Raw genomic sequence first — 18952 nt, forward strand, 5'->3', positions numbered from 1 at the left:
CACAACCATACCTGTAAAACCCAGCAAACCACACGCACTTCACTACAATGCAACAACAAAACAAACCACACATAGCCTCACACAACAGCACATGACGGCAACAAACCACACATAGCCTCACACAACAGCACATGACGGCTATCAACCGAAAAGTGCACCTAAGCTCAGCGAACGGTGTTAACCGAACTGATGCTGCCAACAGCACATCACAGCTTTCTTGCTCTTTTCCCGCTGAGTCCCACTAACCCATCCCACCCCCTTTCCTTTCAGACCCGCCAGAGCGCCAGGGAACCACTTTGGTGGTGATAATGCGCGGTATAAATATCCTTTAACATAACATTGAAACAGCTTGAAAGGTGGTTGGGAAATGGGCAGTTCCTCCAGTGGAGTGCATGAAATGACATGGACACTAGAGGGCGCTCGCCACTAAGCCTTGATGAAAAGCGCCGCATGCAAAATTGTAAAAAGAGGAAGAGGAGCAGTAGCAGAGGAAGGAAGCGCCTGGCCTTGCCCATGAGCCAGCCTCCCCCAGACCCCTGCCCTGCTGCCCCCCCCCCCCACAGTGATCCCAGGCTGGGGGTCCTGAATGCCCGTGCTCTGGGCTGAGGAGACCTGCCCACCCTCTCTCTTGCTGCCCCTCCCCTCTCTTCCTGCCCCTCCCCTCTCATCCTGTCCTCTGCCTCTCTTCCTCCCTCAGTCTAATCATCGTGTGCCTCTCTGTGTGCCCCTGGCATAGCTGCCTGCTGCTTCTGTACCCTGCTGCCTGCTGCTCCTGCTGCCTCTGCTGCAGGACCTGGCTGCACTTTCCCTGCTCTGCAGCTTGATGAGCTGCTCTTCCAGGGACCATCGAAGTCTCCCCAGAAAGACTCGCCAAGTAAGTCACCCCCAACCCCCCCTCCCCAGACCCCCGATGTACTTCAAATGTCCCGCGCGATTTCTGAGGGGTTTATATGCATTTTACCCAAATTAGTCATAACATTTTCACACACGCACCATTTGCGTAGTTCCCAACATGACACATTCCAATATGTAGGGGTTTATCCAGTCCTGGTTTTTTCCTTGCATTCTGGGACTTGTAGTCAGAGTTTTGTAATGGGAAAATCTGAACTACAAGTCCCAGAATGCAAAGAAAAAAACAGGACTGGATGAGCACCTACAATGTGTGCAAAATGCAAGTACTTGCCACAGTGCAGAAGCACGTGCCTGGAGTTGACATTTGAATGAAAAAGAAGCACGTGACGTGCTGCAGTTTTATTCTTACTGCAGCGCCCAGGTCAGTAGGGTGGGGGCGAGGGTGTACTGGGGGTTCATCCTTCTCATGTGCCTGTGTGGGGCATACGCTGGGGGGCTTGTGCTACCCCTACTTCCTTAGGGGGCGATGTAAGTGGGGCACTGACTCGTGTGGTCTATTTCCTTTTTCCATGTGCCCCTCTCCCTCCCGCACCCCCCCCCCCCAGGGACACCCATTATAATGCAAGGCTGCCCATCTGTGACATGAGACAGCTACAGGGCATCGCCCACCCACCATTTATGTTTATATAGCTCCATTAAAACGTTCCCATGGATAATCTGTAGCTCCTAGCAGATAAGGGGTGCATGTTGGTCTCCTATTTTATTTATTGAATATTTGTAAGGCGCCTATACAAAAAATGGTGTTTCAAGGCGCCACAAGACAAAAAAGAGGGGATGGGAAAAAGATTCCACAGCGATCCTACTAGGCCTTGTGACATTCAGAACGAGCAAGTGCTGAGCAAGAAGTGCTGGGGGTGGGGGGTGGGGGCGGAGTCCTGGTCTGCGCAAAAACAAGTGCTAAGTAGGGAAGGAAAAGGGAAAGAGGCAAAGTGCAAGTGCTAAGGGAAGGCCAGGGGCAAGCGCCAGGGAATGCAGGTAAGTGCAGGGAAGGGGGGACTGGGCTGGCAGGGGGCGCTGGAGGCGTGTAGTACTCAGTGGGAACCAGGCAACAAGTCAATGAGACAGAAGAAAGTGTTAGCAGGGGAAGGGAGAGTAAAGGAGGAGGAGAAAAGGAGGGTCTTGAGGAGCTTCCAGAACTTAACGAGATCTGGCTCAAGCCTGAGCGGGGTAGGGAGACCATTCCAGAGGGAGGCTCCTGCGGAGGACAGACATCTGCATCCCCTCCCCACCCCCCTGCTCTCTGCCTGGAGAAGCATCTGATTCGCAGAGAGCTGGAGCTAGCAGACCGAAGGGCTCTAGCGGGGAAGTATTTAGGGAAAGAGTTGGCTGTAGCGGGGTCTCCAGGCTCCAGAAAGCCTTGTGGATGATGCAGAGGGCCTTGAATTTGATCCTAGCAACAACTGGGTGCCAGTGGAGAGAAATTAGGGCTTGGAGAGATGCGGTCATATAGTGGCATAGATATGAAAATAGCACAGCGAGAAAAAGGAACTATTGGCTCACAAAAATGTGCATGCAGGGGTAGACTGGCCTACAGGCGTGCATGCAGGGGTAGACTGGCCTTCAGGTGTCCATGCAGGGGTGGACTGGCCTACAGGCATGCATGTGACGAATCAACTTCCGGGGCACCAGTGGTCCAGGGATGAATATAGGTTTATAAACCATCAATCCGCCCCACACCTCTAGTAGACAAGCAGGGATCCGAACAGATTGGAACACAAGTCAATTATAAACCTCCTTGTCCAATTTTGGTAACGTGGACGGAACGGTAGGCTTATCTCCGTAAGGTCATGGATCGTTGATTAGTTGCAACACAACAAAAATTATTTCCCATTGATAAAAGGTACTGTAAATCAAGGTTGTATCCAAATATCTACTTTATTATTATTACAACAACAAACAGTTCTAGCACACTCCAAAATACAACCCACTCTGTAAAAGAACACAGAGGACAGAAAGTTTCACGAAGGAAATGGTGGCACTCTGGATACTGACAGGAGGGTAAACAGTAAACCAATCAGTCTTAATTGTTCAAGGTTATTTGGTTTCAGCACCAAGGGAGCAAGGGGTCATACATTTCACTAGGGGCCTTCGGAGAAGGACCAGGGGGACAGAACCACAATGGACCTGGTGTTTCAGATGTTCTTGATGCTCGACAGCGTTGAGTCGGTTCGAGGACGCTTTTCAACTCCTTCAACAGATTTCAAGATGGGAGACAGCTGCAGGTATCAGGCAGCAGGCAGTTCGGAAAGCGATGCTGGACGGACGGCTGCAGGCTGGCCTACACGGCGGCTCAGGGTCATGAATCGTCTCTGTGCGGGTTGGCGGATCTGCAATGCTGGACGACGCACCTCGAATGGCTTGAGTGACTGCAGCGTGACAAGTCAGTGGTGCAGTGGGTCGTGGTTCGAGAGCTCGACTGCCTCACAAATGTCCTTAAAGATGGATGCTGGTTGGCTCTTGTGTGGCACACCTCCTAGCTTCTTCGCAGGGCTCATGGCTTTCTTTAAAGGCGGACGGCCCAAAGCTGAGGAGAGTGTTTTCATTCAACAGCCTTGTTCAGAGACTCTGTAAGTTTGCTGGCAGAAACTATCAGGGCATGCTGTGTGCTGGCTGGGTACCGGTTCTGGAGCTGCTGGAAGGGTCCTCTGAGTCGGGTACCCCCCTCTGGTCCCTAAGAGATGGTTAAGGGAGGGATCTTGCTTCCCTCTTGGAAATCCTGGCCTTCCTTCAGAGGCCGAAGATGTAAGGTACACTGTACCTTCAGCCAGGATCGAAATGAGTCCTCCTTCTTACTCATTTCAAAGTCACTGGATGATCTGCTAAGTGAGGGGTTCAGCTCTCTATTAAAGCCAAATGGGCTCCATTGATTGGTGCAGGCTAAGCCTACCTTAATGAACGAATCCTGGGTCCCCACCAACAATCTTCTGTTATGCGTGAGGTCAGAAACAGAGTGCTGTGCAACAGTAAAGGTAGAGGGGTGAAACATGTCACATCTTTCTGTCTGTTGTAGATCAAAGTGTCTCTCTGGTTAACAGGGCCCTCTGTGATCAAAGCGGAAGTCTATCTTGAAGTTTGTGACAAGAGCAGACTTCCTGTGTCCTTTAAATCACATACTTCTCCCTCTGAAAGGGGTCCGCTCTGCAGGGGTGCCTACAATACTAGTGGACCAAGACATGCCATTCACTGTCCTTCATACTGAGAGGTTTGAACTAGCTTCAAGTTGACACATTGCGTATCAAAGAGGTGTACGCCCTGCCTTCCTGTTGTCTGTCCTTTCACAGGCTTGCCTTAATTATTTCTCATTTAGTATGCAATGCCCCTAGCCGAACTAGACAATAGGAAGGCAGATCCATGGGGCCTTTGATACTTTAATTAGGCTGCCCATGGCCGGAGGAAGGTGTGCCTTCCCCCTTCTTGAGATGCTTTAATGTACCCATGGCTGTCACATTCCAGATGAACATGACAGGGGAGGACGGCACCTGTAGGCTTTGTCCTCCCGGAGTACGCGTAATTTTGCGTTCCGTGCGGTGAGCAGGGAAAATGTTTGTGGAATAGCCTCACACATTTTCAGAGGTTGATCTCCCATCATTCAGTTTCATTTTTAAAAAATCAAAATATTCCTCACAGTGCATCATGCAGGGGTGGACTGGCCTACGGATGTGAATGCAGGGGTGGGCTGGCCTACAGGGCACTCTGGTGATTTCCCGGTAGGCCTCTGCATTGCGGGCCTCTTTTGTGTGGTTACCTTATTCCAAATATGCTTGGGAAAGAGTTGGGATGGCTCAAAATTTATATTATGGGGCTCTTTGAAAATGGTTTCCAGGCCTTCTTTTGCTTCCCAGTCCAACCCGTTTACATGTTGAAGCATGTGTGTTCGATTTAGAGGATGGACCTTAGAGCTGCTGGGAGTTCTGCACTTGGGGCGTTTAGTATTTATTGCATTAGGGGAGTTCTACAGCACACAGATAGGTAGGAACCAGCAGAGCGCTGTACATGTCGCGGAGGGTAACATATGAGGGGGAGGTACTGTATGTGGCATGGGATGTTCTAGCCATGTGGGTGGGGTGTCATGTGGGAACGCAAGGAGCCTATGTGGCTGCTGTGTCCTCATGAATCTGTGCTTTGTAAATCATTTATGCTTAAATAAGAAAGATGGCAACTCCTACCTTCACATTTTAAGAAACTAGGCCTGGATGTATGAATGCAATTTATAAAGCGTAAGCCTCGCTGAGCAGAAACAGAGCGCTGTACATAGGGGGCGCCCCAGGGGTTATAGGTAGGGTCCTACACATCTAGCAATCGTTTACCACTGGCTATATTGGGTCCATGGACACACGCTAGTGGGGGCACTGTTCATCCCCTGGGACTGACGAGAGTCTGGGAGTAGGAGAACATTTGTTGACTTTTGTCAAAGGGCACTCATCCTTCTCAATAGGCCATTCGTATCTGCAGCATTTAACACTGGTGTTGCCAGGGCCATCCACTGCTGGGGTTACCAGTGTCATTCCACTGTTGGTATTGTCGGGGTCATTCCTCTGCTGGTGTTGCCAGGGCCATCCGCTGCTGGGGTTACCAGTGTCACTCCACTGTTGGTATTGTCGGGGTCATTCCTCTGCTGGTGTTGCCAGGGCCATCCGCTGCTGGGGTTACCAGTGTCATTCCACTGTTGGTATTGTCGGGGTCATTCCTCTGCTGGTGTTGCCAGGGCCATCCACTGCTGGGGTTACCAGTGTCATTTCACTGTTGGTGTTGCCAGGGTCATTCCTTTGCTGGTGTTACCAAGGTCATTCAACTGCTGCTGTTGGCAGGGTCATTCAACTTCTGGTGTTGCCTGGGTCATTCCTCTGCTAGTGTTGCCAGGCTCATTCAACTTCTGGTGTTGCCATGGTCATTCCTCTGCTAGTGTTGCCAGGGTCATTCACTGCTGGTGTTGCCAGGGTCATTCAACTTCTGGTTTTGCCAGTGCCATTCCACTGCTGGTGTTGCCAGGGTCATTCAACTTCTGGTTTTGCCAGGGTCATTCAACTTCTGGTTTTGCCAGTGCCATTCTACTGATGGTGTTACCAGGGTAATTCCACTGCTGGTGTTGCCAAGGTGATTTCACTGTAGCTTTGCCAGGGTTTCTGAGTTGGCCTTCGAATGGTTGATATCTTTTGTGAAACCTAGAGTTCAGGTGGTGAAACTAGAAAATGTTACCAGGTTCCCAGCTAAATGGCAAGGTGACTTGCCACACCCACAAGAGTTCATGGCATCACTTAAGGCAACACAAGGCAAACCAATGCAACACCATCTCATCAGCACAATTCACACCGCCACTCCCTAAAAGGATTATTTTGAAAATGTAGTTTCTACACAACTTCTAGCCAGAATCAAACAATTCCACCTCGTAAATGACTATCAGTCAGGGTCTGGCCAAAGTTTTAGCATCGAGACAGCCACCATCCAGGTGGTGGCTGATGCCCTCCAAATCATGGATAAGAGTGACCCATGCCTCCTCGTCCTCCTTGACATATCAGCTGTATTTGACACCATCGACCTCTGCATCCTTTTCTCCCTCGTTGCTGACAGGAAGGGATTCTCTGGCACTGTCCTTAATTGGTTTACCTCCTACCTCTCGGGCAGACACCATGCTGTCTAGGTGAACTTTTGCATTCTGACCGACTCCAGGTCTCTTGTGGAGTCCCCCAAGGCTCCATCCTCTCATCAGTCCTTTTTAATATTTACATGGAGCATCTGGGCACTCTCCTTAAAGATCCCAATATAGCCATCCACCAATACGTGGTCGATACTCAGTTGTACATGAGAGTACTTTGCGTGCAGGACATCATTTATCTCCGCGATTACCTAGCCATCATCCCAGTCCTGGATGTCGACTGCCTACCTCAAACTAAAACCCATCCAAGACTGAATTCGTCCTCATCAGTCCGCCTGCTCAAAAGTAACTTGTCCAACAATGGCTCAATGATATGCACCTAGAAGGATTTGATCTACAACTCTCAGACTCAGCAAAATCCTTAGACTTCACCATTGACAGCAACCTGCCCTCCCAGAAACACATAGCCAAGAAGGCCCAAATAGCTTGGCTCAGAATCTCTACCCTTCAAAACATCCAAACATCAAAGCCTTCATCCCGATGCAGGTCATCCCGACCGTAGTTCAGTCCCTTGTGCTCTCGCACATCGATGAGTGAAATGCTCTCCTGACAGGGCTCCCAGCTGCTTACGTAGCTCCCCTAAAAGAATACCCCGACGCTGCAGCACATCTTATGACGGGAGCACGGACATTTGACAGAATCACCACCATCCTACGCGAACTACATTGACCTCCACTCTAGGCCAGGATACTGTTCAAGACTGCATGTATCATCTACAAAGCAGTCATGAGTAGCACTCCAGCGTACCTGGTGGCTAAGCTCCCCAAATCTGGTGGCACATGCTCCTCGTGCAGCAAATCGACCAACCAGATTGAATCACAACTCATCCGCAAAGAGAGGACCGGCAAACAATCCTTCTCTTGTCATGCACCCACCCTCTGGAACTCGATCCCAGTGTTGCTTCGGAATGACTCCCACAATTCTCCAATTTCACACATTTCTGAAAACATGGCTCTATCAATAACACCTGACAAAGTACTCATTCCAATGGATGCACATACTGACGCACAGACCTCACAGTACTGCGCTACTGTTAAAAGATGCCAGCCCAAATGCCAACTACCCACACTCTATTCAGCGCTCCGCTGCTCTCGAGCTAGGTCCACGCTTTAAACAATAAAATAAATCATGCACTCCCGTAGCTGTGTACACAGATGACTGCCTTCTCTCCCTCCCACATGCAGCACCCAAGGCAAACACATTGAACTGACCCAACACCCATTGGCGCTGCTGAAGGTCACTCACTAATCTGCTCTACTCCATCCAAATGTGACTCGCAAAACCACCAGTCCTGACCTTCCCAAAATGCCTCTCATTACACACCACCCGCACCTCAGTCGATCCCAGAAACGCTGTCACTGTTAATCCTTGATGCCACCATCCACCCAACAGAACCCGGGAGACCCCAATAATGGGTCTGACGGGGCCCGTAATCTAAAGAACACACCTAGCTCTACACAGGGCACCCACACTCTCCCCACCAACAAACACTTCACACTGCATGGGACATACGCACAGATCACTTCCCCCTCTGCAACCCTACGCAGCACCTACCACACTGTACAATACTGTAATATGTAACACAACTCACCACACATGACACACATCTCCCCCCATCCTCCCAAACCACCCAGGTGAGCTCTCTTGATAGCAACTCTTCTACACCACCCAATTTACCATCAACCAGAAGGCTCTACTTGCTACTCACCTCCATACGAGACACACATCTCTCCCCATCCTTCCAAGCCACCCAGGTGAGCTCTATATATAGCAGATCTTCTACACCACCCCTTTTACCATCAACCAGAAGGCTCTACTTGCTATTCACCTCCACACTAAACATTTCCCTTCTCTCAAACCTGCACTGCGCAGACCGAACCTTAAATACTCCAATATGTACCGCAGCGCGCACAGCACAAATCTTCACCATTGCCTACCATCCTCTTTCTGACCCCACACCACCCAGGTCAGCTGACACACACACCCACACACTTACACACACAGGGTTAAAATAAAGATTTTCTTAGCAGGAACTTAAAGCAGCGCTTGGGTGTTTGGCATTCAGCATGGGATGCAAAATAATACTTCTTCTCTATTACATTTGTATTTGAATTGCGTTTTATTTCTTGGTTTGGGGGACATTTACATCAGAGATACCGTACATATAACACATACAGTTTGCAGAGGGACTTCATAAGGAGGGTGCCCTGACCAGGTTACAGCTAACACCCAGAAATGGATTATCAGTGGTGCAAAGAGGTCCCTACGCTGATCCAGGGACTACCTGATTATGTGCAACACACGAGCAGTGGTAGTTGCATAATATATAACTACATTTAAGCCATAAGCTGATTTCATAATTCAATGTTTATTACACAGTATGCCAACCGGTGTTTCGCCCCGAGCAAGCTTTCTCAAGGAGCTACATGCAAAAAGAAAAGCATTTGTAATATAAAAACCAGTGCATCATTGAATGGAATAAATGAAAATCTAGCCCCTTAGTGGAACATATAGCAACAACAGTAGACATGTAACCGGATTTGCTAAGAGGAAACACTAACACATGTTATTCAAATTGTTTAATTGTTTTGTACAAAACAAAATGATCTTTGCCAGCCAGACTGCAATTAAGTTCTTCAGCTGCATATACGTGTTCCCTTTCAGTGCCAGTGTCCTTTTGCATAATCATTATAACTCCTATTCTAGCTGAGTGGGTTCTGCAGGTGCTGTGGGACACATGAGGCAGCAACCAAAATATTCCAGCACATGTTGGAGCGGAGCAGAGGGGTCTCATTGCTTAGCACCTTTGAGTCTTTCATATATATTTTGCTTATAGTTGGGTAGTGGTTGTTCATGTGCCTCTTTTTACCAGAGTTAAATTGCAAGTAAAGCACACATGTTTTACAGGTATGATTGTAGCCTGTGGGTCATCCTCAGCCCTGTTCTGATGTACATTATAGATGGTGGGTAGCTAGGTGGTGAGGGCTAATGCCTACGAGGGGATGGGGACAGTGACTGAAGGCCAAATATAAATATTATAGAGCTTTTTTAAAAATTATTGTTACTGTGTTTCAGCCAAAAATAAAAAAATGTACTTTTCATTAAGTTGACACTTTACAAAACAAAGTCCATTTCATCATACATAAATGAAACGTGATTTACCGCAAATTTCAGTCCACCAATCCTCAGGTAATCCTGCTTGCCACTTCACCCATGAGGTGGCAAGCTCAAGAGTTTTCAGTACTTTTAAGACTTCGATTGATATAAATGTCTCATTACCCGAGGAAAGTCTCTGCCAAAATTCCTCTGTCTCTAGCCATTTTTCACAGTGTACAAAGCGAGAAAAGGAAGAAATCGTCTTATCTCTAATCCCCAGACATCCATAAACAGGGGGCGTAAGGACTGTTTTCTGGAGCGCCCACATGTTGGACAGGTATTGATTGAATCTTTCTGCTTGAGTCTGCTGGTTATGATTTCTCTCATTGGTAATCGGTTTAGACAAAATCTTATTAAAGTATCTCTTCCGCACGGATCTGGGAATTTTACTGGAACAACTCCTTTAGGTTTGTCCAAGAGAGAATGACTCTTATGGAGTTTTAAGCCACATACTTTGTCCATGGTCTTGATCCAGTCAGACTCCATTAGAGCTTTCTTCATCTTGGGAGGATCATCCATTAAGTCTTTCAATGTTTTAGAGGTCTCTGCCAGGATGTCACCAATGGTCTTCTACAGTTTCTTCAGATAGATATTTGGATGGTTTAATTCGTCCATTGATATCTCTTCAAACAGTGTGTTTAACATCGGGCTCTTAATGCAACAATACAGCTGTATTAGTCCCAGTGCATGAAGGCCCTTAATGAGTTTAGGCCCACATCGTAATGGAGGGCAGCCAATGGTAGTGATAGTAGAAGGTTCAACAACGTCTTCCTTAGTCTACCCTCTAGCCGTTCCCAGTTCAGTCCCCAGGCCTGCGACTCAATGCCCATGCCGTAGAGCGGAGATGGTATCACTTTGCCCATATAATACCTAATCAAAGGAAAAAATGAGAACGCACAATGCAAATTCTTAGTCAATTTCATTTGGGATAGAGCTTTATCCACCTTTGCTTCCGGATCATCTTCCACCCATTTCTTATTAGAGCCAGCCAATATGCGGAATCCAACGTAGGTGCAATCCCCACTCAGTTATATTCTCTGCTTTTGCACAGACCAGCAGAGATCAACCTTTTTTTGTGTTTGATTTGAGAGCCTCATAAGCTGGATTTTCCCAGGGTTGATGAGATGTTTGTTGCTCTCTGCGTACGAGCTTATGACCGACTTCAATTGCTGTATTCCTCTAGGGGTAAAATCAAGCAAAATTATGTCGTCAGCATATGCTAACCAAGAGATCTTTCCCCCACCATGTTTAGGGCTCGCAAGCGCATTGTCCCTCAAGAACCTATAAATTAGAGCTTATTAGGCGTTGATGCTGTTACCTCTTTTCTATTTCACGATTCAAAGCTCTGATGGAGACCAAAGGGGGCAAAAAACAGGGGGGCGATGAATCATTCACCCAGACTGTATCTGTAGGGTCAATCTGTTGCCCTGTTTCCCGTGGTGTTCTCCAGTTCCAACAAAGATCTTACTATCTGCGTCTAGAAGGGCAATCGGGGGGATAGTTTGAAGGATCAGTTCAATCGCCCTTCTTGTGTATTGGTACAATGATTGCAGCCTTCCAACTTTCGGGGCACTTTCTTAGGGCAATGATGTTTTCAAAAATGGCATTCAAGACATCCTTCCAATTGCACGCATCCGATTCAGAATTTGGTTTGTCCCATTAGGACCCGGAGCTCTCGACAAAGATGACTTTATCAAGAACTCCACCGTTTCCTTTGTCAAAATCATATTTATGATTACTTGAGCGTATGGTCGTCCCCGTCAGGGGTTTATCTAGTTTCTATATGAATGATTTGAAATGGTCTGGGTCACAGTCGCTACTTAGCTGTACTTCTGTTATCGATCCAACCATTCCTTTTACTCTACTATTCAATTTTCACCCACACCCTTTGAACTTTACCAGTCTATTCCCACTCGGATTCACCTCTAGACTGCAGGAATATACAGGCTTGGACTCCTCCCCAGGGAACATTCGTTCTAGAGTTACCATATTATGATCACTTTTATTTGTAGTTTTTACAATCATTTTACCACATTTCTCAAAGACTTCTCTAGATACAATTATCTAGTCAATAATCGAACATTGGTCCCCATTCTTCCACGTAGCCACTGGTAATAAATCCCTCTTTACACTCCCGTTGCAAAGGAGAAGGTCTTGGTCGTCCAGAAATTGTAACCACTTTTTCCCATTCTCATGTGTAAGGGGGTTTTTAAATACCGACCTTGATGTAGGCAGAAGGTTTGAATTTAGGTTTCCAGCTATTAATATATATGTGCTGTTTCTTCATTATCTAAACCCTTGTCAAGCACATTAGAGATCTTCCTCAAAAACTCTCGCAGTTTACAGCGTTCGGGATTGTAATACAAATTTACCACCACCAGGCATCTCAGGACCCCTTCTGAATAAAAATATAATTTGGCTGCTAAAATACCACACTGGTCACACTTTAGGCGAGTCCCTTTTTTAATTTTAGCCTTTCTAGTGGCCATGATTAGGCCCCCAGAGGGCCGACCTATCGCATTGCCAGTTGCCAATTGCTCCAGTATATGGAAACCGTCTAAACTTAACTTATCCAGCAGCCATGTCTCGTGCAATACAACAATAGCAAAAGTGTCTGAGATGTCTTTCCTGGTGGCTTCATTTTTGAAACTCCTGAATCTTCAGGTGTTCCATCTAAGAACATTTATATTATCATTTGCTAAAGTGACACATTTGTGGCTTCTAACTTCTGAAATATTTTTGTCAGGATCTCTCAAAGCATTCACCACACATTGCTACTAGTTTTCCCTGCGTTCTTTTTAGCCTTGTGCGCTCCAACTTCCAACCTTTCCAAATCTGTGTCTACGGAACCACGCTGCCCCCACTTCTAATGTTATCAATGCCTCTGAACATTGTTTTTTTTTGTAGTCACTTTATAACCTTTAGCTAAAAGATTGTTTTGTGCGGCTAGGAATGCATTCACCCCTAGATGCGATCATAATCCTATTTCCACTATGTTTGTGCAACGTTCATAAGGGAAATGAATAAAGTCTAGATAGTGAGAAGATAACAGATATAAGTCTGGTTTCTCTTCTACTAGCTTCAGGATGGCTTTTCTATTTAAAGTGCATTGTTTGATTTCCAGGTCAATCTGTTCCCCCCAGGCGTGTGGACATGTGAAAAAAGAGCTGGAAAATTCCTCATCGACTGGAATCGCTCCTGATTCTTTTGGAGCGCATTAGCTTCAGGGACCCTCCATTGCTGAAACCTGCTCATTTCCATCGTGATCTCCCTGTTGCAAAGTCAGTGTATTTGCTGATAAGGGGACGGGGTCCTCGGCAATGTTCCCTCTAGGCTGTGCGCATATGCGCTTGCCCAACTTCCTTCGGGGTGCCGCTCAGAGGAATTTCAGCAACGCACACAGACAATTCCTACCTATTCAAAAAGATTTAATAATGCAAAAGGCACAGCAGGTAGCTAATATTTGCTTTCTCTCAAAATGAAGCTAAATTAGATGAGCTAGTATTGATATTCTGGTCTAGTGTATTTACATGCCCTACTATGCACGCTTCACCATTAAAAACCCCACACCCTAAAAGTAGAATACATCCACAATAGGGTAAACACTAATATGAAAACGTTACTGCATTAACAGAGGATATAATTAAGAGATGTCTGCACACATTAACCACAGTATCTTCCCTCCTCACCCATGGGTACTACACTTGACACTATCACAATTATATCTTATGACTCGAACTTCCACTAAAGGCCTCATTCAGATATATGACAACCTTGACTCTGCCTACCTTGGATCTACAGAAGGTTACCAGACTTTTACCTACATGCACTTGTTTTATGTTTGTAATATGAATGACGTTTAAGCATGGCACCTTAGCAAAAGCGTCACCCACACTACGTAGCCCAGCTGTCAGCTCAAACATCAGATACTGAGTGCAAGTAACCAGGCTACTTGAATGTGCAACCGCATCCCTTGATTCCTATTCTTTGTACATGTGAAACACAAGCACTTTAAGCGGACCACCTTGCAAGTTAATGCATTCTAAAACTGAAATATTAATTTGCCCTCTAAGGATTTTTTACAGGCAGTATCATTTACCTGGCCTGCAAGGGATAATGGGTATGGACTATGCCTGCCATTATTTGTATATAGTATTAGGGCTACGGATATACAGATTACTAGAATGCTTTTCACACAATCTGCCACCTTTCCAAGTTTTCAAAGTTCCATAGGGCATAGACCGTAACAAATTATATGCTAACTCGCTGCTATGCAAAAACAGTTTCACTGAGCATTTGTATAATCCTACCCAACAATTTAAAGGTGGGGTATGTTGCAAACAATCTTGCATACACTTCATAGTAATTTTACACTCGCAGATTCGTGGCATTTTCTTCAACTGGACATACTATCATGGTGAGGTTTTAAATATGTTTTGCATTACAAAGTATTGTGAGCATGCAAATATCCCAGTTAGTGTTTTACTGCTGCAATCCCTCACTTTTTACAGAGCCCTGTCAACTGGTCTTGGAGGCTAGCACAGGAGCCGGGTTGGGGTAGAGATGGAAGGGCACAGGAGAACACTCCTTTGGGGTGGAAAAAGAAATCAGAAACGTTCAAAAATCAAATCAGACTTTTTGGCAGGGCAGGGCAGTGAAGGAAATGTGTTTGTTTTCTGAAGGATAGGATACTCTAGGAACAGTCTAGGAAACTGTGCCTTCGGTTTCTTTCTCTGCTCAGCTGCTGAGGGCTTTCCAATATGATAATGTGTTTGTGTTTATTGCCTCTAGCATCCCCATGTATTTTGTCCAACTGATAACAGTGAATTTCATAAGAGGGGTCCCTAGTTAAAGAAGAAGGCACTCAGTATGTTGTACCTATAAACATTACTGCTATTAACTTAAAAGGCAAATATATGTGATTTTCTTCAACGGTGCTCCAGACAAAACCTCAGTCAGAATGTAGTGGAATTGTGTCTAGGCTGTGGTGAGAACGGGTGGGCAGAGCTGTAAGCTGTATTATGTATCCTGTCATATCACTTCCTATGTCAGGGTTACAAGGAGGGCTCTGATATGATATTACTCCCTACTCCGAATCAATTGATTATTCAGGGAGTAAGAAAGGAATTAGCTTTGCCAGAAGGGATATTTCATGTTTAGTAAAATATGTTCTTTCCCCTTAAAATTCCTCTTGAGATTGGGCAGTAGTATTATTTGAGTTTCTACCAATGCCACTGCTCTGCGGGTCACTGATTCAAAGACAAATATCAGTGGAACTTTGTGGGTAGAAGCAGGGGGTAGGTTCTTATATGTTCATGGTTTCCTGTTTTTGTTGGGCACATTTTCCTGTTTTTAGGGAGTAACAATGGATTGTGGATATGCCTATTCACTGTAAGGCACAGGACCACTTAATGTGGATAGCAAGCAGGAATTCTGATCATCATATTCTGCGGTGCAGTTATTCAAATGAAATTATCGTCCTTACACACATTCTCCTGGCCCTTGAATTACTTCATTAAAGTGTCACATGAATTCCTATTTGCATGTTTTCTGACACATTCCTTTCAGTTGCCATTATTACATTAGCATAAAAATGTTATCCTGTCTGAATTCTTTGACAGCCACATCGGTGATAAGTGATATTTGCTTTTTTGTAATAAACATGAGTATTTTTTTCAAAAGGTTTTACACACTTTCTGCCTTGTCCATAAGCCATGTCGACAAATGAATAGCTACAACTAAACCTATTGTTTATCCCGACCATACAAAGGTTTTTTGTGCATACACATTTTTTTCTCTGCACATGAGTCATTTTGGTAAGGAACGATGGCATATCTTGAAGTCTTGGACTGATTGATGAGCCCTCCTTATAACTATTAAAAATATTTTTTTCAAGCCTGTATGTTCGGAAACAGTGATTCAATATGCACCTTTTACACTGACTCGTAAAGAATTGCAGTGGTTGGAAAGGAGACATTCTGTTCCAAACACTTTGGAGATTTTAGCTCACCAACTACACATGCTCACAAAGTAGCTTACCTTCTAATTTAGTTGCGCACATCGAAAATAAGTTGCGCACGAAAGCTAGGCATTTACGCACTTAAAATAATGAGAGGGAACTTTGGTCCTCAGATGCTTGCGATGTTTGTAAAGGGTTAGTTGTGGTTATTTCTTGGGGAACTTTTCCTGTACATGGTGTACTTTTTGTTTTTTTCCCATTTGAAACACCGGGGCCCATCTAACCACTGTTTTTATCTCTTGTTGGTGAGTCTTCATATTCTTAGAAGATTGTCCCGCCTGGGTTTCAGCGTTGGCCCTCCCAATCTCTTATGAAGAGTGCATTATTTGAGGTTCACTGTCGGTTTGTTTCCCTGCATTCCTTGTCCTTTGGCATTTATCTGTTTTGATATTCTGATTTTCTTTTGCGCTCGATGGTGTATCTATATTTAGTCTCAAGGGATGAGATGCTGTACAGGTATCCGCTTCCACAATGTTTTCTTTCATAACTATGCCATTATTTTCCAGTAGATCCTCCACCTAATTTATGGCCGTTGAACGACCCCTTATGTCATTGTTTCTATCTGGTGTGACATTAGAATCCGCTGAAGGGGGTGCATCTGGGACTCTAATTCTTCTATAGGAGGTATTTTGGCCACCGGTTGTTCTTGTGGTCCCCTACCTGTGTCTGGATTTAAGGGTGGGATATGTAAAGATCCCTCCTCTGTCCTAAATTCGGGTGGCAATTGGTTCATGCTTTCATTGTTTCCCTCTTTTTGGACCTTTTGATGCTGCTGTATTGCACTGTATTTCTGCAGGATAACGAGTATTATTGATGCAAAGTCTCCAACGAGTCTGACGTTGTTTGACGTTGTTTGAGGGAAGTTCAGGGTTGATCTGCTCTGTTTTTTCAAATATTCCTGCAGCATACGCACTGATATTTTTATTTCACTGGATTGGAAGATATTGGCAGAGATAATATCCTTGATATTGTCATAAAGTTTCACAAAAGAACTTATCACTGTATTTAAGGCCGCGATAGAAGGAGTCGTCAACTTAATCCTATCATGCATTCCTTTTAAGCTTTCATGCAAGGTTTGCCTCGATGAATCTCCGGAAATAGAACAGAACTATTCACTGGGTGTTCGGTCAAGATGGGGTCATGATCTGTTTTAAAAGCACCCTGTGAATCTCCTCTGGTATTTAGCTCAATGGGGTTGATGAGGCTTAAGCCTGGAAGAAGCAAAATGGGAACGTCCATTCTTGGCAAGGCTTCCAGTATGCTTCTGTCTGAAATACCCATTTCTGAGCCGCCTTTTCTATTCTTTAAGAATTCCCTCCATAGTAGGTGAATGTTTTCCAAATTTTTGGAAAAGGTTCTTCATTTACTTTTGGGATCTGCTCATATCCTAGTTCCCCTCTTGGTAGGAAAGCTTCGTAAGCACATTAGTATGAATGACATCCGATGCGGGAGGGAAAATTTTAAAACAATCGTCATCAAACGGTTCTAGTGCCGTTCATGGATTTTTCCCCATGTTCCGTGGGGTTTCGTTTTGGTCGAAGTAGAAGTTTTTTCTCTCTCTTTAACTCTAATAGCTTTTCCCAATTTAATAGATAGATCTTTATGTTCTGAGGTTTGACTTGCTACAGGACAGAGCGTTTTTGTAGCCTCCTCCATGCCATGTTTATCTTAAACAGTTCACTGGAGTGTCAGAGTCATTTGTGGCCAAACCCTGAACTCAACACTGGCGACGAGGATGGGATCTGGCTGTGCTGGGGGGACAGCACAAAAGGGAGACACCCACCGCCCCCCCCCCCCCTCTGAGAAGTGATCCTCTCTCAGGTAAGAGCGCTGAATGGCTGTGAGGCAATTGAGGTCCAGACAGAGGTGCAACAGAGGCAGAGGGGGCAAGAAAGGCCCAGACAGAGGCGCTACGAAGGCACTGGAATAACAGAGCAGCTATGGATGTAAAGGTGCTGCATGAGGCAGTGGAGAGGTTCTGCCAGGGCAGTGAGGCGCTACAATGGGCAATGAGATGTTGCAGAGGCAGTGAGGCGCTGCATGAAGAGGTGCTGCGAGGGCAGTTAGGCGCTGCAACAGGCAGTGAAGAGGCGCTGCAGACACAGTGAAGCGCTGCTAGGGGCAGTGAGATGCTACAGAGGCAGTGAGGCGCTGCATGAAGAAGTGCTGCAAGGGCAGTAAGGTGCTGCGACAGGCAGTGAAGACGCGCTGCAGGGGCAGTGAGGTGCTGCGTTAGGCAGTGAAGAGGTGCTGCATGAGGCAGTGAAGAGATTCTGCAAGGGAAGTGAGGCACTGCAAGATGCAGTTAAGAGGTGCTGCAAGAGGCAGTCAAGAGGCGCTGCAAGAGGCAGTGAGTGGTCGCTGCAGAGGCTGTGAAGTGCTGCATGGTGCAGTGAAGAGGTGAGGCGCTGCGAGGGCAGTGAAGTGCTGCACGGGGCAGTGAAGAGGCACTGCATAGGGAGTGAAGAGGCACTTCAGTGACAAGGGTGTGCTGCAAAGGGCAGTGGGGACAAGAAGTTTTAGTGTTGAAAGGTACAACGGTCTGCTGTAAAGTGCAGTGGGCTCTGAGACTTATGGTTATTAGAAGGAGCTGTGAAGTTCATTGGAGCAGCAAGGTTCATTCATTCATTGGCATGGTGAAGTTCAAGGTGGCAGTCTCTCATAAAGCATTTAAGAGAATTGAGACTGTACAAACATTCAGAAGAGTTGGAAGTTGTTAATGGATCTAGGAGGGGCCTGGGGCCCATGGACTGTGCAAACATCTGTTGCGCCAAGGCTACAAGCTATTGGTCATAGTGAAGGCAGCTGAGATCACTGACAAAGTTATCCGATGTCAGCGCTTACCGTTGACTGGAACCGAAGGGCTGCGGTTGGCTTGAGTGGAGTCCTGGAGTTTGGCATGAGTGCTGCAGGGGGAGGCCTGACCCAGTTATGAAGTTTGATGGGGATGGGAGCTCTGTGTTCCTCCGTTACTCTCTATGCAATGGTGAAGTAGGAGAGAATGCAGAGGTGCTGGCGATTAGAGTTGAGATACTAGAGCTGATATATATTAGTTTATTAGAGTGATGTTGTAGGTACATGTCTCTCTCTTTAATTGAGTTATGTAGTTTAACATATTTCTCTCCACAGGCGGACTACTGTCCATTACATGTGTTGCATGTGTGAAAAAGGTGCAATGGTTGAGGTGAACCGTTGAGCGGACTACTGTCCAT

General features: G+C 46.0%; 1 protein-coding gene across 2 annotated transcripts in view; it reads left to right on the forward strand.

Moving 5' to 3' along the window:
- The first annotated feature begins 475 nt into the window (after window positions 1-475).
- LOC138480711 (zinc finger protein 729-like) overlaps window positions 476-18952 on the forward strand; it is a 664715-nt gene continuing 646238 nt past the window's right edge. For both annotated transcript variants that reach the window (XM_069612417.1, XM_069612415.1), the window contains exon 1: window positions 476-874. The gene's annotated coding sequence lies outside the window, so the exon portion shown is untranslated. The remainder of the gene's footprint in view (window positions 875-18952) is intronic.

This window comes from Ambystoma mexicanum, chromosome 5p (assembly GCF_040938575.1).
Source record: "Ambystoma mexicanum isolate Mex_15411 chromosome 5p, UKY_AmexF1_1, whole genome shotgun sequence".
Lineage (NCBI taxonomy): Eukaryota > Metazoa > Chordata > Amphibia > Caudata > Ambystomatidae > Ambystoma > Ambystoma mexicanum.